The sequence below is a fragment of the Somniosus microcephalus genome, chromosome 1, assembly GCF_052327205.1.
Source record: "Somniosus microcephalus isolate GS21.2 chromosome 1, FLI_Smic_1.0, whole genome shotgun sequence".
Taxonomy (NCBI): Eukaryota; Metazoa; Chordata; class Chondrichthyes; order Squaliformes; family Somniosidae; genus Somniosus; species Somniosus microcephalus.
In genome coordinates, this window is record NC_140987.1 from 10,408,248 (window position 1) to 10,433,973 (window position 25,726).

The following is a 25,726-nucleotide window of genomic DNA, read 5'->3' on the forward strand; positions in this document are numbered from 1 at the left end:
GAGCAAGGGCTGTGGCTCCTTCAACACTACATCCTGGATCCCTGTACCTTCCTCACTCGTAGTCACACCGTCCTGTCCCTGACCACGGACTACATCTGCAGTAATTAATTTCATAGGTGTGACCACCTCCTGAAACATAGAGTCCAGGACTTCTCCCCCTCCCTGATGTGTCGCAGTGTCTGAAGCTCGGCCTCAAGATCTTTAACATGGAGCTTGAGTTCCTCTAGCAGCAAACACTTATCGCAAATGTAATCACCGTGAGCCTCAATGGAGTCCACCAGCTCCCACATTTCACAACAGTGACACATCACCTGTTCACCCATACCTGTGTAATTAATTAAATTTCTTATTATTAGTTATGAAGACCCTCTGCCCCGATATAGATGATAATATTACACCACTATTTAATAGGCCTTACCAACTTAAAGGTATAGAAGAGAAGGAGGAGGACCTACCAACCAGCTGATCACCAACCTCCCTCGTGAATGCTGTCTGGGGGACCTCTCCGGTTGAATTGTCTCACTGCTCCACGTCCTCAGTGTTGGATTAGCCTGAGCGAGGGAAGCAAAACAGAGCAATAAGCACCCCCTCACCTCCCACTTGCCCGAACTCTGCCACTTACCAAACTCTACTTACACTCAATGCGACCGCACTCAGCGCTACCGCACTAAGCCCGCCCCTTTTTATACCCGGATTCTACTTCCGGTTTAAACTCCCCAACAGCTTAATTTACTCTAAAAAATTTAACTTACTTCAAATAATTCACTTTTTTACTCACTAAAATTGAGTAAATGCACTTAAAAGACTTTTTCTGCCACTTACCAATGTCTGCTTAAGCTCAATGCTTAAACATAAGAACATAAGAACATAAGAACATAAGAAATAGGAGCAGGAGTAGGCCAATCGGCCCCTCGAGCCTGCTCCGCCATTCAATAAGATCATGGCTGATCTGATCCTAACCTCAAATCTTCTATCACTCTGCATCCACCCGAACCCATGTGATCTCCTGGGAGAGGCGAAAAACCAGATAAAGACCCAATGGCCAATTTGGGAGAAAAAAATCTGGGAAATTCCTCTCCGACCCATCTAGGCGATCGAAGTTCTTCCAGGAGATCATTCTGTCCCTATATTTTCTATAGTACTTACCTTCTGTAAAGGCGATCTCCACCCCAGCCAGGAACAGGAATAAAACCATCTCCTGAAATCTAACACAGAATTAAAACACAGTAGGTGCAGAACAAGGCTACATGGCCCCTGGGCCCACTCCACTACCCACAGGGCCATGACCATTCCGAACCTAGACTCATGTCCAATTTCCTGCCCGCTCCCCGTAACCCTTAATTCCCTTTACTGAAGAGAGGTGTGTAGTGCCTGATTTAGCGCTCCAATCACCTCCAGGGGCGATAGAGGTGAATCCTGCAGTCAGAGGTGATAATTAGCGCCAGGCGCTAAACTTTGCGCCGATATTAGCGCCCCAAAATGAGCGAGACCCAATTTTTCCCACTAGCTCGGTATCATTAAGTCGCAAACTCAGGATTACTAGCCCAGTAACATAACCACTATGGTACCACACCGCAGATCAGATTTAACACAGAGAAGTGTGAAATAATTTATTTTGGTAGGAAGAATGAGGAGAAGCAATATAACCTAAATGGTACAATTTCAAAGTGGGTGCAGGAACAGAGAGACCTGGGGGTGGACGTACAGAAACCTTTGAAGCTGGCAGCACAAGTTGAGAAGGCTGTTAAAAAGCACACAGGATCCTTGGCTTTATTAATAGAGGCAGAGAGTTCAAAAGCAAGGAAGTTATGCTAAACCTGTAAAAAAACAATGGTGTGTCAGCTGGAGTATTGTGTCCAATTCTGGGCACCGCACTTTAGGAAGGATGTGAAGGCCTTAGAGAGGGTGCAGAGGAGATTTACGAGGCTGGTTCCAGGGATGAGGGACTTCAGTTATGTGGATGGACTGGAGAAGCTGGGGTTGTTCTCCTTGGAGCAGAGAAGGTTGAGAGGAGATTTGATAGAGGTGTTCAAAATCATGAGGGGTCTCGACAAAGTAGAGAGAAACTGTTCCCATTGGCGGAAGGGTCGAGAACCAGTGGACACAGATTTAAGGTGATTGGCAGAAGAACCAAAGACGACATGAGGAAAAATATTTTCATGCAAAGAGCTGTTATGATTAGGAGTACATGGTTTGAAAGGGCAGTGGAAGCAGATTCAATAGTAATTTTCAAAAGAGAATTGGATAAATAATTGAAGGGGAGAAAGTTGTCTGGGCTACGGGGCAGAGGAGTGGGACTAATTGGATAGTCTTTCAAAGAGCCGGCACAGGCACAATGGGCCGAATGGCCTCCTTTCTGTGCTGTATCATTCTATGATTCTAAAGATGTTATACGAATGCAAGCTGTTATTGTTGTTGTTTGAGCCGGAAGAGGTGAAAGGCTGGCCCACTGCAGGTGTTACCAAGTGTTACTCAGCCTCCGATCAGGATAACTAGATTCAGAAAAACCAGCACAAATTGACCTCAATTGTTGCTGTGCATATGCAGCGTGACCTAGAAAACACACAGCAGCTCAGACATTTCCTGCATCGCTTCGGTATGTCACTCATCTGGCAAACATGAGCTGAAATGTTTGCACACTGTCTTCGGTGCCTCTACTCCTGCATCAAGCTGCGTCTTGCTGCAGTTGTACAGGGCCTTGGTGAGACCACACCTTGAGTATTGTGTGCAGTTTTGGTCGCCTTATCTGAGGAAGGATGTTCTTGCCATGGAAGGAGTGCAGCGAAGATTCACCAGGCTGATACCTGGGATGGCAGGAATGACGTATGAGAAGAGATTGTGTCGATTGGGCTTGTACTCGCTGGAGTTTAGAAGAATGAGAGGGGATCTCATTGAAACTTATAAAATTCTAACAGGACTGGACAGACTAGATGCAGGAAGGATGTTCCCGATGGCGGGGGAGTCCAGAACCAGGGGTCACAGTCTAAGGATAAGGGGTAAGCCATTTAGGACAGAGATGAGGAGGAATTTCTTCACCCAGAGAGTGGTGAACCTGTGGAATTCTCTACCACAGAAGGCAGTGGAGGCCAATTCATTAAATATACTCAAGAAGGAGTTAGATATATTTCTTAAGGCTAAAGGGATCAAGGGATATGGGGAGAAAGCAGGGACAGGGTACTGAATTTGGACGATCAGCCATGATCTCATTGAATGGCGGAGCAGGCTCGAGGGGCCGAATGGCCTACTCCTGCTCCTGTCTTCTATGTTTCTATGTTTATCTCTCTGTCAGTCCGTCCACCACTGCCAGTCTCTCACTCGCTCTCTCTGTCTCTGTCCATTTTTGGGCAACTCTCTTTTCTCTATCGCTCAGTGGGGAAGATTTCTACAGCAGTGCTTGAGCTTCCAGCTGTAATGTACTATCACATGGTTTGTCACATGGTTTGGTATGAGCATGCTCAGTTCGCTCTGGCCTAGTAAAGCAAGCACATGGACCAGTAACTCATCCTGTCTCTGTCCTTCCTTTCTTCTCCTCACATATATTACATTTTTGGCGATGAGGATGGGATCCCAAAGCCACTTTTAGGGATCATGGAAGAAAGATGAGGGTAGTGCAGTGGATGTGGTATACATGGATTTCAGTAAGGCCTTCAATAAAGTCCCGCACAGGAGACTGGTCAAGAACGTAAGAGCCCATGGAATCCAGGGTGCCTTGGCACATTGGATACAAAACTGGCTTAGTGGCAGAAGGCAGAGGGTGATGGTCGAAGGTTGTTTTTGTGACTGGAAGCCTGTGGCCAGTGGGGTACCACAGGGATCGGTGCTGGGTCCCTTGCTGTTTGTGGTCTACATTAATGACTTGGATATGAATGTAAAAGGTATGATCAGTAAGTTCGCGGATGATACAAAAATTGGTAGGGTGGTAAATAGCGAGGAGGGTAGCCTCAGTCTGCAGGACGATATAGATGGGTTGGTCAGATGGGCGGAACAGTGGCAAATGGAATTCAACCCAGAAAAGTGCGAGGTGATGCACTTTGGGGGGACTAACAAGGCAAGGGAATACACAATGAATGGAAAGCCCCTCGGCAAGACGGAGGGTCAGAGGGATCTGGGTGTGCAAGTACACAGATCCCTGAAGGCGGCGGAACAGGTGGATAAGGTGGTAAAAAAGGCATATGGGATACTTGCCTTCATTAGCCGAGGCATTGAATATAAGAGCAAGGAGGTTATGATGGAGCTGTATAAAACACTGGTTAGGCCACAGCTGGAATACTGTGTGCAGTTCTGGTCACCACACTACAGGAAGGATGTGATCGCGTTAGAGAGGGTGCAGAGGAGGTTCACCAGGATGTTACCAGGGCTGGAGCACTTCAGCTATGAAGAGAGACTGGGCAGATTGGGTTTGTTTTCCTTGGAGCAGAGGAGGCTGAGGGGGGACATGATTGAGGAGTACAAAATTATGAGGGGCATAGATAGGATGGATGCTGAGGAGCTTTTTCCCTTAGTAGAGGGGTCAATAACTAGGGGGCATAGATTCAAGGTAAAGGGCGGGAGGTTTAGAGGGGATTTGAGAAAGAACTTTTTCACCCAGAGGGTGGTTGGAGTCTGGAACTCACTGCCTGAAAGGGTTGTGGAGGCAGGAACCCTCACAACATTTAAGAAGCATTTGGATGAGCACTTGAAATGCCATAGCATACAAGGCTACGGACCAAATGCTGGAATATGGGATTAGATTAGACAGGGCTTGATGGCCGGCGCGGACACGATGGGCCGAAGGGCCTCTATCCGTGCTGTATGACTCTATGACTCTAAAGCAATTTTTCTAACGGAGACCGGGCCAGGTGTCTATGGAAAGTTGACAAACCTACTCGAGACAGGGAAAGCGAAGGATGCGTCGTTTCAAGACATTGTCGAGAAACTCGAGGACCATTTCGACCCAAAGCCGTTAGAAATAGCAGAGAGCTGTAAGTTTGGTACCAGGAACCAAAAACAAAGTGAAACCATTCCATAACCATCGTACTGAATTGTCTTGTGAGCAAGGTTGCACCAAGTGGGGAAACAGAGTCGTGGTACCTACTTCTTTGAGAGATAGAATTCTGGCCGAACTCCATACTGAACATCCAAGGATCGTCAGTATGAAATCAATCGCAAGAAGCTTTGTTTACTGGCCTGGGTTGGACAGTGATCTTGAACCACTTGTCAGCAAATGCAGCGTTTGCCAAAATTGCAGAAACAAACCACCCAAAACTCCACTCCAACCCTGGTCATGGCCAAGTAGACCTTGTAGACTTCTGTGAGAAAGCAAAGGATTATTTCCTGGTATTTGTAGATAGTCACTCAAAGTGGATTGAAGTGAAACACATGGGTTCAAATACTACAACTGAAAGTACCACAGATGAGTTGAGGCCTATCTTTACCCGAAGAGCTTGTTTCTGACAATGGCCCTCAGTTCCGTTCTGTTCTATTCCAAGAATTCATGAAACAGAACGGTATCAAACACAATCTCGTTTCACCGTATCATCCAACTTCAAACAGAGCAGCCGAAAGATCAGTCAGAATAGTGAAAGAAGCTCTCAGAAAGCAAGTGTTGCCGGGTTGTTCGGGACTCAGCATGAAGCAACATTTGGCACATTTCTTGCTAAAGTACAGAACTACCCCGCACACTACAACTGGATACATCCCAGCAGAACTCTTGATGTAGAGGAGATTGAGAACACGATTGAGTCTTGTTCAACCAAACTTGGCCTCAAGAGTTGAACAGAAACAGTTGAGTCAGAAACGTTATTATGACAGCAATTGGAAAGAACGCAGTTTCAGACAAAACGAGTGTGTTCGTGTTCTCAGTCCCCCTGGCAAGTCGAGTTCACACAAGTGGGATATAGGAACCATGGCAGAGGTTGGTGGAACCAAGAGATATTTGGTTGAAATTGCTGACAACACCCGAAGTGTTCATGTAGAACAAAGTGTTCAAGGAGATTTACAAGGATGTTACCGGGAGTAGAGAATCTTAGCTATGAGGAAAGACTGGAGAGGCTGGGTCTGTTTTCCTTGGAACAGAGGAGGCTGAGGGGAGACCTTATTGAGGTGTATAAAATTATGAGGGGCCTAGATAGAGTGGACAGGGAGGACCTCTTTCCCTTCGCAGAGGGGTCAAAAACCAGGGGGCACAGATTTAAAGTAATTGGTGGAAGGTTTAGAGGGGATTTGAGGGGAAATTTCTTCACCCAGAGGGTTGTGGGGGTCTGGAATTCACTGCCTGAAAGGGTGGTAGAGGCAGGAACCCTAACCACATTTAAAAAGTACTTGGATGTGCACTTGGGATGCTCTAACCTGCAGGGCTACGGACCAAGAGCTGGGAAGTGGGATTAGGCTGGATAGCTCTTTGTTGGCCGGCGCGGACACGATGGGCCGAAATGGCCTCCTTCTGTGCTGTAACTTTCTATGATTCTATGATTCAATGAAATGATCTCTGCTAGAGATGAACCAAGAAGTGATCTTGAACCACTTGATCCTGAACACATACATGAGTTTGACTCAGTTCAGACTTCAGTAACTGAAGTACCAGGTTCAAACAATTCTGAGATAGAAACTGTTAAGTCCGTGAATGATTGAGACACGGACCAGCAGGAGAGAAAACAAAACGATCTTTACTGGTGGAAGGCATAAACGAATCTAAACAACAGAGGCTCTCTAGCGCCTTTTATACAGGGGTGGTCACTGCCGGTACTGCAGTCTGAGACCAGTTATTCTCTTAAAGGTACATACACAACAATTCCTCCCCTTTTAGATAAACAGTACACAACATTCATTTAACAACTAATGATAACGAATTACAATCACAATTACTGTTGCTAGATACATTGGTTAAGTTTAAGCAATTATAAGTTCAGTCTTTGAGGAGGCTTCCTAATTCTGTCTGGATAACGCTTCTTTGGAGTATCAGGTTCTTCTGGCAATGTTGAGTCGGAATCAATGTCGTTGTTTGGTTCATCTGCTTCCAATATTACCGGTTCTGCGGTAGCTGCAATTGGAACATCGATTTCATTACCAGGTGTATCAGATCGTGGTGTGGAGTTGACGTTTTCCAGTGACTCTAGAATCTGGTCAGCATGGCGTCTTACAATGCTCTCCCCAACGTCCACAGTATACATGAGAGGTCCTTGTCGTGTACAAATCGTTCCTGGCTGCCATTTCTCAGTGCGGTAGTCCCGGGCCAAAACTGGTTGACCTATCTTAAAACTCCTGGTCGGCCTTTCATTCATATTCTGAAACTGCCTGTTCTCCACATCTCTTCGGACGTTTGGCTTAACCAAATCCAAGCGGCATCGTAGTCTTCGATTGAAGAACATCATGGCTGGAGTTTGGTTGGTAACCGCATGTGTCGCATTCCGGTAGGCAAACAAGAAGTTGTCCACCTTGTGTTGTAGGGGTATATCTTCATTACACATTGCCTTGATAGCCTTCTTGAATGTTTGGACAAACCTCTCGGCCAATCCACTAGTGGCTGGATGATATGGGGCAGATGTGTAATGCTTAACACCATTGTTCTTTAAGAACCTCCGGAACTCTTCAGACACAAACTGTGGTCCATTGTCAGAGCAAATCTGTTCAGGCCGCCCATTCCTGGCGAATATGGTTCGTAAAACTGCGATAGTTTTTTCCGTGGTGGTTGAGGACATTTTTATTACCTCTGGCCACTTTGAATGTGCATCCACCGCAATTAAAAACATCGAGTCCATGAAGGGACCAGCAAAATCAATGTGCACCCTTTGCCATGGAGATGAGGGCCACTCCCATGGATGCAGAGGAGCTTGTGGTGGGGCGTTTTGGACCTTCTGGCATCCTGCACAGCTCTTGGTCATCTCTTCGATTTCTCTATCGATTCCCGGCCACCACACAAATGCTCTGGCTAAGCTCTTCATTTTTACCCCACCCAGATGACCCTCATGAAGCTCATTGAGCACTCTATCCATCAACTTAGGTGGAATTACTACTCTGGATCCACACATCAAGGTTCCTCTGCACACTGACAGCTGTTCTCTTCTTGACGAAAATGCTGGCAGCAGTGGTTCGCCATGTGCTGGCCATCCCTTCACCGTTAAATCATAGACCCGTGATAGTGTCGGGTCATTCCGTGTTTCCTTTTCTATGTTTGCATTCGTCACAGGGAGACATTCGACTATGGTCGAGTGGAATAACTCCATTGGATCCACTGTAAGGTCTTCTTCTTCTGCCGTCGGCAACGGTAGACGTGACAATCCATCAGCATTTCCATGCTGTTTAGTTCCTTTGTACTCGATGTCATATTGGTGTGCCCCTAGGAAAAGGGACCATCTCTGCAGCCGTTGTGCTGTCATTATCGGTATGCCCTTCTGAGGGTTGAAAATGGAGACATGAGGTTGATGATCAGTTAGTAGAGTAAATTTTTGACCGTGCAGATAGTGATTGAACTTCTTCACCCCCCACACTAGGCTGAGGGCCTCTCTGTCAATCTGGGCGTAGTTACGCTCGGCAGAAGTTAACGAGCGTGACGCAAAAGCTATCGGCCTCTCCAAACCATCAAGGAATTTATGTGACAGTACCGTCCCAATGCCGTAGGGAGACGCATCACACGCCAGCCTGATTGGCAGTGCTGGGTTGTAGTGAGCCAATACTTCCTTTGAAGTGATTAAGTCCTTACTCTTCTGAAAAGCACGCTTACAATCATCGCTCCATTTCCATGCTACCCCCGTTCGTAGCAGGGCGTTCAGTGGGTGCAGAATTGTCGACAAATTCGGCAAAAAGTTATGATAGTAATTCACCAACCCGAGGAATGACCTCAGTTGCGACACATTTTCAGGCGCTGGGGCCTTAACAACCGCTTCAATTTTGTCAGGGGACTTATGGAACCTCTCTTCATCAATCACGTGGCCACAATACGATATCTGTTTCTTGAAAAATTCGCACTTGGGGCGGTTGGCTCGCAGCCCATGTTCCCGTAGTCTAGTGAGCACCTGTTCTAGGTTGTTAAGGTGTTCACTGTCATCTTCACCTGTTACAAGGATGTCGTCCAAGTAACACTGCGTCCCCAGAATCCCTTGCAGGACTTGTTCCATCGCTCTTTGCCATATCGCCGGAGCCGATGCTACTCCGAATACCAATCGATGATACTGGTAAAGACCTTTGTGAGTGTTTATCGTGAGATACTTCCTGGAGGATTCTTCAACCTCCATCTGCAAATATGCTTGTGCTAGGTCAATTTTTGTAAAACGCTTCCCTCCAGACAGTGAGGCGAAGATGTCTTCTATCCTTGGAAGAGGATATTGTACTGTGTGAAGGACAGGGTTCACCGTCACCTTGAAATCCCCACAGATGCGAATCTTCCTTGGCTCTCCGGACTTATTGCTTAACGTTTTTTTCATGACAGGAACGATGGGTGTCGCCCACTCGCTCCAGTCGACCTTAGACAACACGCCCGCCTTCTCCAGATTCTCCAGCTCTGCCTCGACGGCTGGACGAATTGCATATGGTACCGGTCTCGCTTTGAAAAACTTGGGAACTGCATTCTCTTCTATTTTTAACGAGGCGGTTATGCCTTTAAGCGTGCCCAGTTCTTGTTGAAATACCTCTTTGGCGTTAGCTAAGATTGTTGACAATCGTCCAGGAGTGACGTCTTCATCTTTTTTACCGTCCACCGTCATTGCATGAATGGAATGCCAATCTAAGTTTATCTTCCTGATCCATTCCCGCCCCAATAATGGTGGTCCACCATTTGGCAGTATGTAGAGATACAATTTCCGTATTTTCTTGCCATTGTATTCGACAGGCACCCTTATGTTTCCTCTGGGGTATACTTTTTGCCCCGTATACATCGTCAAGACGATGGATGTCTCTCTCAAGGGTATGTGTGAAAATAGCCGCTCATAGTCTCGTCGATTCTTGACAGTTAGCGCTGATCCTGTATCCAATTCCATTTTAACTTGGGACCCTGCTATCGTGAGGGTGACCCAAATGGTTCGGTGATCCTCTTTTGCGATTACATTGTGAAGTTTGAGACAGCTTAATCTCCTGTTCTTGGCTTCACTATCGCTCATCTGGTCTTCGGAACTACTGTCTGTCATCTTTTGTACTTTCTTGTACGGTTCCTTAGTAGCCTTTTTGTTGTCGCTGGTCTTCTTCCCAGACCTACAAACTTGTGCAATGTGTCCAATCGTCCCGCATTGTCTGCATATTTTGTCTTTGGACCAGCAGTCCTTCTGGTCATGGTTAGTTCTGCCACAGCGATAACATTTTGCAAATCCCCGTGTCATTTCGTGGGTGCCGTATTCCTGTGGTTTTTGTTGAATTTCTGCAGCTCCCCTGGCTGCTGCTTCATACGATACTGCCACGCTGAAAGCCTTATCTAGCATCAGCTCTTTTTCTGCGAGTAACTTCTTCTGTGTTCCTTCACTCAGGAGTCCACAGACAAATTTGTCCCGTAGGGTATCTGCCAGTCCTGCTCCGAACTGGCAGTGCTTTGAAAGCTTGCGTAGTTCCGTAAGATACTCAGCATTGCTCTCATCTTTGTGCTGAGTTCTCCTGTGGAATTTAAATCTTTCTGCTATCAACAGCGGTGCAGGGTTTAAGTGCTCCTGTAGAACAGCAACAATTTCATTAAAACTCTTCGCCTTCGGTTTGGCTGGAGTAATCAGATCCCGCAATAGGCCGTACGTTCTAGCGCCCATTACGTTTAGCAATATGGATGCCTTTTTCCCCTCCGCTATTTCATTTGCCTCGAAATATACCTCGACTCTTTCCACATACGTGGTCCAGTCCTCTAATGTATTATCAACAGCAGTGACACAGCCAGTCTTCGGCATCTTGCAAATCTAAAATGGCGTCTCCCGTGCTTTGCCTTCTTCCCCGATTTAACAAAATGGCGCCTCCCGCGCTTTGTCTTCTTCCCCGCTGTTGTTAGCGCTGCTTTCCACGGTTTCCTGCGCGTTAAATATTAATTTGTTTTCTTTTATTATCTTCCCGTCGTGGAGCGGACCCTCTGGGACACTTCCCTCCCTCTTCTGAGGTCCGAACGCTGCCCAGCTTTGAAACACCGGCCGCGCCCTGTATGCTCCACCCTCTCTCTCTCTCCTTGCTTCTCGACTCGCTGCCCGGCCCAGTTGAAAGGCCACCCGATTGAGCTTCAGCCCACCGCAGCCCAGGAAGGATCAGAGCACTACCTGCCACCAGCCCGATTAGCTGGGAAACCACGGACCGAGGAACCCAGCCTGGCTCTGGACAGTCTCTCCTGCAAGTTTTGCACTCGATCATTGACGGTCGACGCCCGTTTCTCGAGTTTCAATGGCCTATTTTTTTTTTTCTTTCTTCTGGCTCCGACCTTCAACAACGTCATTGGAGCTGCTGCTGAGTTGCAGGTAAGTTCGTTTCTAACTCGTCGCCAGTGTTAAGTCCGTGAATGATTGAGACACGGACGAGCAGGAGAGAAAACAAAACGATCTTTACTGGTGAAAGGCATAAACGAATCTAAACAACAGAGGCTTTCTAGCGCCTTTTATACAGGGGTGGTCACTGCCGTCACTGCAGTCTGAGACCAGTTATTCTCTTAAAGGTACATACACAACAGAAACAGGATCATCTTTGAGTTCGGAACCAGAACAAAACAGCCCGAGAATCACTATAATACAGAGAAATGATATTGGGTCAAAGGAGCAGGATAGTGAAACAGTTTGGGTGGAGATAAGGAATAATAAGGGGAAAAAAACACTAGTGGGTGTAGTCTATAGGCCTCCGAACAGTTGCAACTCTGTTGGACGGAGTATTAATCAGGAAATAGTTGAGGCTTGTAATAAGGGAACAGCTATAATTATGGGGGATTGTAATTATCATATTAACTGGACAAATCAAATTGGGCAGAGCAGCCTTGAGGATGAGTTCATTGAGTGTATTAGGGATGGGTTTCTTGAGCAGTATGTAACTGAACCGACCAGGGGGCAAGCAACCTTAGATTTGGCCCTGTGTAATGAGACAGAATTAATTAAAAATGTCCTAGTAAAGGATCCCCTTGGAATGAGTGACCATAACATGGTTGAGTTCCATATTCTATTAGAGGGTGAGAAGGTTGGATCTCAAACAAGCATGCTGAGCTTGAATAAAGGAGACTATGAAGGTATGAGAGCAGAATTGATTAGAGTGGACTGGGAAAATAGATTAAAGGGTAAGACGGTACATGACCAGTGGTGTACATTTAAGGAGTTATTTTACAACTTCCAAAAAAAATATATTCCACTGAGGAAAAAAGGGTGTAAAAGAAAAGATAGCCATCCGTGGCTAAGTAAAGTAATTAAGGATAGTATCCGACTAAAAACAAGGGCATATAAGGTAGCCAAATCTAGTGGGAGGATGGAAGATTGGGAAGTCTTTAAAAGACAGCAAAAAATAACTAAAAGATTGATTAAGAAAGGGAAGATAGATTATGAAGGTAAATTAGCAAAAAATATAAAAACAGACAGTAAAAGTTTCTATAGTTATATAAAAAGAAAAAGGGTGGCTAAAGTAAATGTTGGTCCCTTAGAGGATGAGACCGGGAAATTAATGGTGGGAAACATGGAGATGGCAAAAACACTGAACAATTATTTTGTATCAGTCTTTACAGTAGAGGACACTAAGAATATCCCAACACTGGACAAACAGGGGGCTCTAGGGGGGGAGGAACTAAATACGATTAAAATCACTAAGGAAGTGGTACTTGGTAAAATAATGGGACTCAAGGCGGATAAATCCCCTGGACCTGATGGCTTGCATCCTAGGGTCTTGAGGGAAGTAGCGGTAGGGATTGTGGATGCATTGGTAATAATTTTCCAAAACTCACTGGACTCAGCAAAGGTCCCGGCAGATTGGAAAACTGCTAATGTAACACCCTTATTTAAAAAGGGTAGTAGGCAGAAGGCTGGAAACTATAGACCTGTTAGCCTAACATCTGTGGTTGGTAAAATGTTAGAGTCCATTATTAAGGAGACAGTAACGGGACATTTGGATAAACATAATTTAATAGGACAAACTCAGCATGGTTTCATGAAGGGGAAGTCATGTTTGACAAATTTGCTTGAGTTTTTTGAGGAAGTAACATACAGGGTGGATAAAGGGGAACCAGTGGACGTAGTGTATTTAGACTTCCAAAAGGCATTTGACAAGGTGCCACACAAAAGATTATTGCTCAAGATAAAAAATCACGGGATTGGGGGTAATATTCTGGCGTGGGTGGAGGATTAGCTCTCTAACAGAAAGCAGAGAGTTGGGATAAATGGTTCGTTCTCAGATTGGCAAACAGTAACTAGTGGTGTTCCGCAGGGGTCAGTGCTGGGTCCCCAACTCTTTACAATCTATATTAACGATTTGGAGGAGGGGACCGAGTGTAACATATCAAAGTTTGCAGATGATACAAAGATGGGACGGAAAGTAGTGAGTGAGGAGGCCATAAAAAACCTGCAAAGGGACACAGACAGGCTAAGTAAGTGGGCAGAGATTTGGCAGATGGAATACAATACTGGAAAGTGTGAGGTTATGCACTTTGGCAGGAAAAATCATAGAGCAAGTTATTATCTTAATGGCAAGAAACTGGAAAGTACTGTAGTACAAAGGGATCTGGGGGTCCTGGTGCACGAAACTCAAAAAGTTAGTATGCAGGTGCAGCAAGTGATTAAGAAGGCCAATGGAATGTTGGCTTTCATTGCTAGGGGGATGGAATATAAAAACAGGGAGGTATTGCTGCAGTTGTACAAGGTATTGGTGAGACCGCACCTGGAATACTGCATACAGTTTTGGTGTCCATACTTAAGAAAAGACATACTTGCACTTGAGTCAGTACAAAGAAGGTTCACTCCGTTAATCCCGGGGATGAGGGGGTGGTCATATGAGGAGAGGTTGAGTAGATTGGGACTCTACTCATTGGAGTTCAGAAGAATGAGAGGCGATCTTATTGAAACATATAAGATTGTGAAGGGGCTTGATCGGGTGGATGCGGTGAGGATGTTCCCAATGATGGGTGAAACTAGAACTAGGGGGCATAATCTTAAAATAAGGGGCTGCTCATTCAAAACTGAGATGAGGAGAAACTTCTTCACTCAGAGGGCGGTAGGTTTGTGGAATTTGCTGCCCCAGAAAGCTGTGGAAGCTACATCATTAAATAAATTTAAAACAGAAATAGATAGTTTCCTAGAAGTAAAGGGAATTAAGGGATACGGGGAGCGGGCAGGAAATTGGACATGAGTCTAGGTTCGGAATGGTCATGGCCCTGTGGGTAGTGGAGTGGGCCCAGGAGCCGTGTAGCCTGGTTCTGCTCCTACTGTGTTCTAATTCTGTGTTAGATTTCAGGAGATAGTTTTATTCCTGTTCCTGGCTGGGGTGGAGATCGCCTTTACAGAAGGTAAGTACTGTAGAAAATATAGGGACAGAGTGATCTCCTGGAAGAATTTCGATCGCCTAGATGGGTCGGAGAGGAATTTCCCAGATTTTTTTCTCCCAAATTGGCCATTGGGTCTTTATCTGGTTTTTCGCCTCTCCTGGGAGATCACATGGGTTCAGGTGGATGCAGAGTGATAGAAGATTTGAGGTTAGGATCAGATCAGCCATGATCTTATTGAATGGTGGAGCAGGCTCGAGGGGCCGATTGGCCTACCCCTGCTCCTATTTCTTATGTTCTTATGTTCTTATGTATTGGTTCGACACCAAAACCTTCTGTGAGGAGGTCAGGAAGGCTCCGCAAACCTGTCATTAAACTGGATTTGTAGTTCATTTAAAAGAGAAAAGGCCGGAGTTTGTGTTCCGTGGTGCGTGTAATGTTGGGAAAGGTGGGACCGTAGTTTTGTTGTGTTTGAGAGGGGAGTACGTACATTTTGTTTTAAGGGGGGAAGCAGTGTAATGTATTGTCAATTGGTTTGGTATGAACATGCTCAGCTCACTCTGGCCGAATAAATGAAGCACATGGACTAGAATCGCATCGTGCCTCTGACTTTCATTTGTTCTACCCACAGATATTACACCAGCCAACCTCACAACCCACCCAACCAAAAACCAAAAACCGCCCGGAGTTAAAGGCAGGTTACGGATTTGTTCTCTCTTTCCTTCACTCTTTATTTCTCTGCTCTTGCTCTCTCTCTCTCTCCACCTTTGTGCTCTCTCTCTCTCTCTCTCCACCTTCGTGCTCTCTCCCTCTCTCTCTCCACCTTTGTGCTCTCTCTCTCTCCACCTTTGTGCTCTCTCTCTCTCTCCACCTTTGTGCTCTCTCTCTCTCCACCTTTGTGCTCTCTCTCTCTCCACCTTTGTGCTCTCTCTCTCTCTCCACCTTTGTGCTCTCTCTCTCTCTCCACCTTTGTGCTCTCTCTCTCTCTCCACCTTTGTGCTCTCTCTCTCTCTCTCTCCACCTTTGTGCTCTCTCTCTCTCTCTCCACCTTTGTGCTCTCTCCCTCTCTCTCTCCACCTTTGTGCTCTCTCTCTCTCTCTCTCCGCCTTTGTGCTCTCTCTCTCTCTCTCTCCACCTTTGTGCTCTCTCCCTCTCTCCACCTTTGTGCTCTCTCTCTCTCTCTCTCTCCACCTTTGTGCTCTCTCTCTCTCTCCACCTTTGTGCTCGCTCTCTCTCTCTCTCCACCTTTGTGCTCTCTCTCTCTCTCTCTCCACCTTTGTCCTCTCTCTCTCTCTCCACCTTTGTGCTCTCTCCCTCTCTCTCTCCACCTTTGTGCTCTCTCTCTCTCTCTCTCCACCTTTGTGCTCTCTCTCTCTCTCTCTCCACCTTTGTCCTCTCTCTCTCTCTCCACCTTTGTGCTCTCTCCCTCTCTCTCGCCACCTTTGTCCTCTCTCTCTCTCTCTCTCTCCACCTTTGTGCTCTCTCTCTCCCTCTCTCCACCTTTGTGCTCTCTCTCTCTCTCTCTCCACCTTTGTGCTCGCTCTCTCTCTCTCTCCACCTTTGTGCTCTCTCTCTCTCTCTCCACCTTTGTGCTCTCTCTCTCCCTCTCTCCACCTTTGTGCTCTCTCCTCTCTCTCTCCACCTTTGTGCTCGCTCTCTCTCTCTCTCCACCTTTGTGCTCTCTCTCTCTCTCTCCACCTTTGTGCTCTCTCTCTCTCTCTCTCCACCTTTGTGCTCTCTCTCTCTCTCCACCTTTGTGCTCGCTCTCTCTCTCTTTCCACCTTTGTGCTCTCTCTCTCTCTCTCCACCTTTGTGCTCTCTCTCTCTCTCTCTCCACCTTTGTGCTCTCTCTCTCTGTATCTGCCTTTTTCAATTTCCAGTTGGTGGTCGCTTAGTCTGTACCTGGTGAGGGTCTGTCTCTGTTTTGTGTCTCTGATGGTCGTGAGGTAGTCTGCCAGTTTATATTCTCTTTTTAGGGCCCGGTAACATTCTAATCTGCTTTGGCTTTCGGTTATTTTGTTCCAATGTTCCAGGTAGGTTTCTTTGCATTTTTTAATGATTTGGTTCACTCGGATTGGTGTTTGGACGGCTGTGTTGGTCTGGGGCTGGTCAGGGTCCGGCTGAGTACTTAATTTCAGTAGCAGCTGACTCAGGGGACTCTTTTCTGGGTTTAGCTCTTGGGTCTGAAAGGCTTTGAAATGAAGGGTGTCTGGGGAGCTAGATTTGAGGTGATTTAGGAAGTTTAGTGCTCGTTTTTGGATGTTTATTATCAGTGGGTATCTGCCTAGTTCGGCTCTGCATGCATTTGTTGGCGTTTTTCTTTGGGTGCGAAGGATGCTTCGGCAGAATTCTGCATGTAGGGCTTCTATTGTGTGTTTTTCCCATTTAGTGTAGCTCTCTCTCTCTCTCTCTCCACCTTTGTCCTCTCTCTCTCTCTCCACCTTTGTGCTCTCTCCCTCTCTCTCGCCACCTTTGTCCGCTCTCTCTCTCTCTCTCCACCTTTGTGCTCTCTCTCTCCCTCTCTCCACCTTTGTGCTCTCTCTCTCTCTCTCTCCACCTTTGTGCTCGCTCTCTCTCTCTCTCCACCTTTGTGCTCTCTCTCTCTCTCTCTCCACCTTTGTGCTCTCTCTCTCCCTCTCTCCACCTTTGTGCTCTCTCCCTCTCTCTCTCCACCTTTGTGCTCGCTCTCTCTCTCTCTCCACCTTTGTGCTCTCTCTCTCTCTCTCCACCTTTGTGCTCTCTCTCTCTCTCTCTCCACCTTTGTGCTCTCTCTCTCTCTCCACCTTTGTGCTCGCTCTCTCTCTCTCTCCACCTTTGTGCTCTCTCTCTCTCTCTCCACCTTTGTGCTCTCTCTCTCTCTCTCCACCTTTGTGCTCTCTCTCTCTCTCTCTCCACCTTTGTGCTCTCTCTCCCTCTCCACCTTTGTGCTCTCTCCCTCTCTCCACCTTTGTGCTCTCTCCCTCTCTCTCTCCACCTTTGTGCTCTCTCTCTCTCCACCTTTGTGCTCTCTCCCTCTCTCTCTCCACCTTTGTGCTCTCTCTCCCTCTCTCCACCTTTGTGCTCTCTCTCTCTCTCTCTCCACCTTTGTGCTCTCTCCCTCTCTCTCTCCACCTTTGTGCTCTCTCCCTCCCTCTCTCCACCTTTGTGCTCTCTCTCTCTCTCTCTCCACCTTTGTCCTCTCTCTCTCTCTCCACCTTTGTCCTCTCTCTCTCTCTCCACCTTTGTGTGCTCTCTCTCTCTCCACCTTTGTGCTCTCTCTCTCTCTCTCTCCACCTTTGTGCTCTCTCTCTCCCACTCTCCACCTTTGTGCTCTCTCTCTCCCTCTCTCCACCTTTGTGCTCTCTCTCTCTCTCTCTCCACCTTTGTCCTCTCTCTCTCTCTCCACCTTTGTCCTCTCTCTCTCTCCACCTTTGTGCTCTCTCTCTCTCTCTCCACCTTTGTGCTCTCTCCCTCTCTCCACCTTTGTGCTCTCTCTCTCTCTCCACCTTTGTGCTCTCTCTCTCTCTCTCCACCTTTGTGCTCTCTCTCCCTCTCTGCACCTTTGTGCTCTCTCTCTCCCTCTCTCCACCTTTGTGCTCTCTCTCTCTCTCTCTCCACCTTTGTGCTCTCTCTCTCTCTCCACCTTTGTGCTCTCTCTCTCTCTCTCTCCACCTTTTTGCTCTCTCTCTCTCTCTCCGCCTTTGTGCTCTCTCTCTCTCTCTCTCCAGGTTTGTGCTCTCTCTCTCTCTCTCTCCACCTTTGTCCTCTCTCTCCCTCTCCACCTTTGTGCTCTCTCTCTCTCTCCACCTTTGTGCTCTCTCTCTCTCTCTCTCCACCTTTGTGCTCTCTCTCTCTCTCCACCTTTGTCCTCTCTCTCCCTCTCCACCTTTGTGCTCTCTCTCTCTCTCTCTCCACCTTTGTGCTCTCTCTCTCTCTCTCTCCACCTTTGTCCTCTCTCTCTCTCTCTCTCTCCACCTTTGTGCTCTCTCTCTCTCTCTCTCCACCTTTGTGCTCTCTCTCTCTCTCCACCTTTGTGCTCTCTCTCTCTCTCTCTCCACCTTTGTGCTCTCTCTCTCTCTCCACCTTTGTGCTCTCTCTCTCTCTCTCTCCACCTTTGTCCTCTCTCTCTCTCTCCACCTTTGTGCTCTCTCTCTCTCTCCGCCTTTGTGCTCTCTCTCTCCCTCTCTCCACCTGTGTGCTCTCTCTCTCTCTCCACCTTTGTGCTCTCTCTCTCTCTCCACCTTTGTCCTCTCTCTCTCTCTCCGCCTTTATGCTCTCTCTCTCCCTCTCTCCATCTTTGTGCTCTCTCTCTCTCTCCACTTTTGTGCTCTCTCCCTCTCTCCACCTTTGTGCTCTCTCCCTCTCTCCACCTTTGTGCTCTCTCCCTCTCTCCACCTTTGTGCTCTCTCTCTCTCTCCACCTTTGTGCTCTCTCTCTCCCTCTCTCCACCTTTGTGCTCTCCCTCTCTCTCTCCACCTTTGTGCTCTCTCTCTCTCTCCACCTTTGTGCTCTCTCGCTCTCTCCACCTTTGTGCTCTCTCCCTCTCTCCACCTTTGTGCTCTCTCTCTCTCCACCTTTGTGCTCTCTCTCTCTCTCCACCTTTGTTCTCTCTCCCTCTCTCCACCTTTGTGCTCTCCCTCTCTCTCCACCTTTGTGCTCTCTCTCTCCACCTTTGTGCTCTCTCTCTCTCTCCACCTTTGTGCTCTCTCCCTCTCTCCACCTTTGTGCTCTCTCCCTCTCTCCACCTTTGTGCTCTCTCTCTCTCTCCACCTTTGTGCTCTCTCTCTCTCTCTCCACCTTTGTGCTCTCTCCCTCTCTCCACCTTTGTGCTCTCTCTCTCTCTCCACCTTTGTGCTCTCTCTCTCTCTCTCCACCTTTGTGCTCTCTCCCTCTCTCTCTCCACCTTTGTGCTCTCTCTCTCTCTCTCCACCTTTGTGCTCTCTCTCTCTCTCCACCTTTGTGCTCTCTCGCTCTCTCCACCTTTGTGCTCTCTCGCTCTCTCCACCTTTGTGCTCTCTCCCTCTCTCCACCTTTGTGCTCTCCCTCTCTCCACCTTTGTGCTCTCTCGCTCTCTCCACCTTTGTGCTCTCTCCCTCTCTCCACCTTTGTGCTCTCTCTCTCTCTCCACCTTTGTGCTCTCTCTCTCTCTCTCCACCTTTGTGCTCTCTCCCTCTCTCCACCTTTGTGCTCTCAATTCAATTCAATTCAAATGCTTTATTGGCATGAATGTTTACAGGGAACCATGTTGCCAAAGCTTACATAACAAAAAGTACAGGTTTCCAACATTCTGTAGGTGTCAAACGTTTTTGACCCTCGTTGGGTACAGACAGTATTAATTTAAACAGTCGTTAACCCTCGTTGGGTGCATTCAGTATTAATTTAAAACAGTCGTTGGGTACACTCGGTATTGATTTAAACATTTTTAGCGTATATATGCTATGGGTGTGCTCGTTAGTCACTCAATGTTCCTCAGGCTGTGACATGTTGTTACATATTGGGCACCAAGATATGGTCTGTCTCCCTCCCCCAGGACTATTCTTAATTTTGACAGGTCATCCAATTCTTTGAAATCTGGGGTTGTAAGGCTGAGCTTGTCAAAATATATGTTTCTTGTCTCGTTGAATTTTTCGCATTTTAGGAGGAAGTGCACCTCTGTCTCAACCTCGCCGGCCAGACAGTGATCACATATTCTATTTTCTTTAGGTTGCCAGGATTTCTAGTATCTTCCTTTTTCAATTGCCAGTTGGTGGTCGCTTAGTCTGTATCTGGTGAGGGTCTGTCTCTGTTTTGTGCTCTCTCTCTCTGCATCTCTATCTCTCCATCTTCTCTCCATTCCTCCCCATTCTCTTTCCATCTTCCTCCGCTGTTACCTTCCTCACTGTCTCTGCCTTCTCCTTTCTCTCTCTCTATATCTTCCGAGGTCATAGAGGGGAAATGAGGAGAAATTTCTTCCCACAGAGGGTTGTTAAGATTTGGAACGCACTTCCTGAAAGGATGGCGGAAGCAGGAATGTCTTAACCTTGGACATGTACTTGGGGACTGATTTGCAAGGCTATGGGGGAAAAGCTGGGATGTGGGAGTAAATTGGAGAGCTCGTTCAAAGAGCCGAATGGCCTCCTGTGCTCTAAGATTCTATGAAGATCTTGACTTTGTGGGACGGTGTTAAGCAGGTGATAGCGAGTCGGGAGCGAGTCTATGGAAGTCAATGTAAATGTGACAGAGGGCTGGGGGGGGGGGGATATAAAACGGGCTCAAGATCACCCGGTTAACAATATCGCTATCGCACAAAGTCAAGATCTACCCCTTTCTTTGCGGAACACCTCCGTTCAGTCCGTAAGGGTGACCCCGAGCTTCCGGTCTCCTGTCACTTTAATTCTCCGCTCCAGTCCCACTCTGACCTCACTGTCCTCGGCCTCTTTCACTGTTCCAGTGAAGCTCAGCGTAAGCTCGAGGAACAGCACCTCATCTTTCGATTAGGCACTTTACAGTCTTCTGGACTCAACATCGAGTTCAACAATTTCAGACCCTAACCTCGGCCCCTATCCTTTTTTTCTCTGTCTCACATGGCAGCTGTTGGTGATTCAGCCATTTACACTTCATCTAGAGTCACCTTTTGTTTCTTAACTTGCCCCATTACCATCTCCTTTTGCCTCGCACCATCCCTTGTGTCTCTGAATCTCTCCTGCCTTCCACCCTATCACAGACCTTCCCTTTTGTTCTTTCCTCCCCTCCCCCCTCCCTGCCCCTACACTTGCTTAAAACCTGTTCCATCTTTAACTTTTCCCAGTTCTGACGAAAGGTCATCGACCTGAAACGTTGGGGCAGTAATTCCTCCCCAAAGGCGTGAGTACGGAAGGGGTACTCACGCGTCTGGCCGGAGGAAATGCCGGTTTTCAGCATGCACAGCGCATGCGCTGAAAACCGGCATTTCCTCTCCTCTAACCCAAGAGGTGAAGAGACTAGCGCGTGCGCTGTAGGGGGCAGCGCGTGCGTCTTGGATTTCCTCTGTTTTGGGGGATTTGCGCATGTCTAAAGGCCTCCGGTCTTTACGCTTGTAAAAAGCACACGTAAGTATTTATTTTTACAGGTAAGTGGTGTTTTAGCGCAATTTAGGCATTTTTTCCCCACAGGTTTATTATTTTAAAGAATCTACAATAAGGTAAGTTTAGTTTTAGACCCTTTTTATTAAAAATTTATTTTTTTCAAAAAAATTATTGTTTAAATTATTTTTTTAAACTTATTTATACTTAATTTAATGATTGGGATGTTTTTTAAAATGTTATTTAAAGTTTAAGTAGTGTTTTGGGGTGCAGTACTTCTCATGAGTTTGACAGTTCTTACTCTCAAACTTATGAATGAAGTTTCCCCTCCCCTGATTGGCTGAACAGTGCTCGCCTGATCCCAACCGGCACATCGCACTAACTGCGCCGCTGGGTCAGGTTAGCACAGCGCGCCGACATCAGAACCGGGCCACTGACAGGAAATCCACTGCGGGCCAGGTTTCAGATGTCGGCGCGTAGGGTGAGCGCACATCGGGGGCTTGCACGCGCGGCAAGCCCCCGACACCAAGTTCTGGGCCAATAACCCTGTTTCTCTCTCCACAGATGCTGCCTGACCTGCTGAGTATCTCCAGCATTTTCTGTTTTTATTTCAGATTTCCAGCATCGGCAGTATTTTGCTTTTCTACCCCTTTCTGTCTAATTAGGGGCTGATTTTAACATAACTGGCAGGAAACTGACGGGATCAGATTGCTCTCCTGTTTAACACTGCGTCCGGTTCTATTTCCCATGGGCATGTTGTAAAACAGGTCCAATCCTGTCAGTCTCACACCAGGTGAGAGAGGTGAAAAGGTCCCCTCTCTGTCTGACAGTCTTTCTGAGTTTTATAGATGCAGCCTTCCCTTCTCGCAACTCATTTGACTCAAATTATTGGATAGCACGGAGTTGTTTGGTACTAACTTCTCACTTTGAGTGTTACTGATATTGCTCAATTCAAATTTTGGACAGCACAGATTTTATTAGCACTGCAAATAACAGAATCATCATAGAATCATAGAAATTAATGGCACAGAAGGAGGCCACTCGGCCCATCGTGTCCGCACCGACCAACAAAGAGCTCTCCAGCCTAATCCCACTTTCCAGCTCTTGGTCTGTAGCCCTGTAGGTTACGGCACTTCAAGTGCACATCCAAGTACTTTTTAAATGTGATGAGGGTTTCTGCCTCTACCACCCTTTCAGGCAGTGAGTTCCAGACCCCCACCACCCTCTGGGTGAAAAAAGTTCTGCTCAACTCCCCTCTAATCCTTCTACCAATTACTTTAAATCTGTGCTCCCTGGTTATTGACCTCTCTGCTAAGGGAAATAGGTCCTTCCTATCCACTCGATCTAGGCCCCTCATAATTTTATACACCTCAATTAAGTGTCCCCTCAGTCTCCTCTGTTCCAAAGAAAACAACCCCAGCCTACCCAATCTTTCCTCATAGATAAAATTCCCCAGCCCAGGCAACATCCTCATAAATCTCCTCTGCACCTGCTCTAGTGCAAATCACATCCTTCCTGTCATGTGGTGACCAGAACTGTACGCAATGATCAGGAGCAGTCTGTCGCTGGTTTGTAAAGTTCACAGAGCTCGCACATGGACTTTTGCAACCCACACACTCTCCTCACTACACAGCAATGCTGAGAAATAAACAAAGAGGTCTTGCTGCGGCCTGCTAAGACTTGCCTCATTGATGGGAAGTGGTGCGTGGATGGGTTTGAGTGCAGGCGATGGCAGCTTCCTGTGGTGGTTCTGCTCTGACTTGCGCCTGACGAGCAATGCCAACAGCAGTTTGGATCACAAACCTGCAAAAAACAGCAGGCAGCAAGGATTCCGTGTTTGCAACTGAGAATATAGATCGAGAGCTGCTCCCTTCCTCCACTCCCTGCTCACCCGACTCTCCCCGCTGCTCTTACTGTCTCTCTCTCGCTCGCTCTCTCACTCTTTTCATATCTGTTTCTGCCTCTGTCACTCTTGCTCCTGGTCTCTCGTTCGCCTCTCTTTCAATCACATCTTTGTCTCTATGCCTCTCTCTGTTCCTCTATCACTTTGGATGTCAACCTCTCTGATTCTGTGTGTGTTTCGTTTAGTCTCTGCCGTGCCTGCATAACCTGAATTCCCTCTGTGTCCATTCGCGTGCGCATTTTGTCTGCTGCTCCGGACCCAAAACATCACTTTTACCTCCCTTTTTCCTCTCTCAAGCTTTTCTCTCCTGTCCTTTCCCCTCCCTGTCACTCGGATATACCCCTTTCCCCTCACCATCCATACCCCAGCCCATCACTAGTCTGCTAGAAAAGATATACTTGCTCTCGAGGCAGTTCAGAGAAGGTTCACTCGGTTGATTCCGGAGATGAGGGGGTTGACTTATGAGGAAAGGTTGAGTAGGTTGGGACTCTACTCATTGGAGTTCAGAAGAATGAGAGGCGATCTTATCGAAACATATAAGATTGTGAAGGGGTTGGATCGGGTGGATGCGGTGAGGATGTTCCCGATGATGGGTGAGACTAGAACTAGGGGGCATAGTCTTAGAATAAGGGGCTGCCCTTTCAAAACTGAGATGAGGAGAAACTTCTTCACTCAGAGGGTAGTAAATCTATGGAATTTGCTACCTCAGAGAGCTGTGGAAGCTGCGACACTAAATAAATTTAAAACGGAGATAGACAGTTTCCTAGCTGACAAGGGAATTAGGGGTTACGGGGAGAGGGCAGGGAAGTGGACGTGAATCTAGGTTTGGATCAGCCATGATCCTATTGAATGGCGGAGCAGGCCCGAGGGGCCATATGGCCTACTCCTGCTCCTACTTCTTATGTTCTTATGTTCTTATGTAGTCATAACACCATAGAATAATTGAGCACAGAAGGAGTCGAGTCTGCTTCAGCTCTTTCGATGAGCAATCCAGTTAGCCCCTCATACCCTCCTGTCACTGTCCCAGGCTTGAATCCCCTTTGAATTTGAGTAAAAATAAGTAGAGTGTGACAGGAAGGGACAGAATATTAATCAAGAAATAGTAGGAGCTTGTAACAAAGGTAATGCAATAATCGTGGGGGACTTTAATCTTCATATAGACTGGACAAATCAAATTGGCAAAGGGAGTCTGGAGGACAAGTTCATGGAATGCATTCGGGACAGTTTCCTTGAACAATACATCATGGAACCAACCAGAGAACTTGTATTGTGTAATGAGATAGGGTTTATTAGGAATCTCATAGTAAAAAATTCTCTGGGGCAGAGTGATCATAATATGATGGAATTTCACGTTAAGTTTGAGATTGACTTGCCTAAGTCTGAAACTAGAGTCTTAAACTTGAATTCATAGGTATGAGGGGCGAGTTGGCTAAAGTAGATTGGCAAAATAGATTAAAACGTATGGTGGTAGATAAGCAGTGGTTAGCATTTAAATAAATATTTTATAATTCTCAACAAAAATACATTCAATTGAGAAACAAAAACTCCATGGGAAAAGAGATCCATCCACGGCTAATTAAAAAAGTTAAGGACAGCATTAGATTGAAAGAAGAAACTTATAATGTTGTGAAGAACAGTAGTAAGCCTGAGGATTGGGAGAGTTTCAGAAACCAGCAAAGGATGACCAAAAAATTGATAAAAAGGGAAAAAATAGAATATAAGAGAAAACTAGCAAGAAATATAAAAACAGATTGTAAGAGCTTCTACAAGTATGTAAACAGGAAGAGTGCAGCAAAAGTAAATGTTGGTCCCTTAGAGGCTGAGACAGGAGAAATTATTATGGGGAATAAGGAAATGGCAGAAGCTTTAAACAAATATTTTGTTTCTGTCTTCACAGTAGAAGACACAAAGTATACCAAAAATGGTGGGGAACCAAGGGGCTAATGAGAGCGAGGAACTTAAAATAATTAATATAAGTAGAGAAAAAGTACTTGAGAAACTAATGGGACTAAAAGCCAACAAATCCCATGGACCTGATTGGCTACGTCCTAGGGTTCTAAAAGAGGTTGACGGTGGATAGGCAATGGCAAACATTCAAAGACCGAATGGATGAACTACAGAATTTGTTCATCCCAGTTTGGCACAAAAATAAAACAAAAAAGGTGACTCAACTGTGGCTAACAAGGGAAATTAGGGATAGCATAAGATCCAAGGAGAGGACATATAAATTGGCCAGAAAAAGCAATAAACCTGAGGATTGAGAGCAGCTTAGGATTCAACAAAGGAGGACGAAGGGACTAATTAAGAGGGGGAAAATAGAGTATGAGAGTAAGCTTGCAAGGAACATAAAAACTGACTGTAAAAGCTTTTATAGATATGTGAAGAGAAAAAGATGGGTGAAGTCAAGCATAGGTCCCTTGCAGTCAGAATCAG